Source organism: Sinocyclocheilus grahami, unplaced genomic scaffold (genome assembly GCF_001515645.1).
Source record: "Sinocyclocheilus grahami isolate Dianchi unplaced genomic scaffold, SAMN03320097.WGS_v1.1 scaffold1700.1, whole genome shotgun sequence".
In the NCBI taxonomy this organism is placed as follows: domain Eukaryota; kingdom Metazoa; phylum Chordata; class Actinopteri; order Cypriniformes; family Cyprinidae; genus Sinocyclocheilus; species Sinocyclocheilus grahami.
The window spans coordinates 132,956-133,791 of record NW_015506879.1 but is presented as its reverse complement, the minus strand read 5'-3'; positions in this window follow the sequence as shown (position 1 = coordinate 133,791).

Here is an 836-nt window from a genome sequence, read left to right as displayed (position 1 = left end):
CTTAATGGCCTGCTGCTTGCGTTTATTCCATGTCGTCTGGTTGTGTAAGTAAACAGTGATTAAAAGTATATTTAAGGTAGTTGTTTACATGATCATCAAAAGTAGACGAATCCCAAACAAATTGTGCAGACAGCCTGCTTTAATTAGCATGTCACCACAGCCTCATTAGTCCATAATATAATGTCATAGCTGCTGCATGCAGTTGCAGAGAGCAAACTTCTGTTCTCCAATGAATGAGCTCAAGATGGGCAGGACCGGTTTGTTCTCATGAGCTCTGCAGTCGGTGCTGGCAAGTGGAGAACTGAGACTGTTTGCCTAGAGGATCTAAATAAAGCACAGCCACATCGCCACACATGCCCAGGCGACAGGACAGGGAGGATCCAATTACCACTTCCTCAGCCTGTCCTCCTCTTCTCATTAGAAGGCTGAGCTCTGCAGGAGCTGGGAGAATACTGAGACTCAGACGTGGCGCAGCTCAGATGCCCTCATCACTTGTTGTCTGGCTGCCTGCACCTGGCGATTACATCCAATTAGGTTCTGGTGTTTTCTTACATAGCCCTTCCTGATGCTGCAGTGATTTCACCAGTTTTTTCTTGTTAAACTCCTTAGCATTGCAGAGTTTGAACCTAATAGCTTTGAAGAACAAACCATTGAGTCGTTATTTGATTTCTGACATTCTAAAAATGTGCGTTCTGAATAGTCTGCACGAGTCTCCACATGCCAACTTCATTTCAGTGAGAATGAGTCATTATGAGGGAAGGATCAAGATGAGAAGGGTGAGAGCAGAAAGATTTGTCTCAGACGTGTTATCTAATGATATGTGTAGGAGAGCTGCA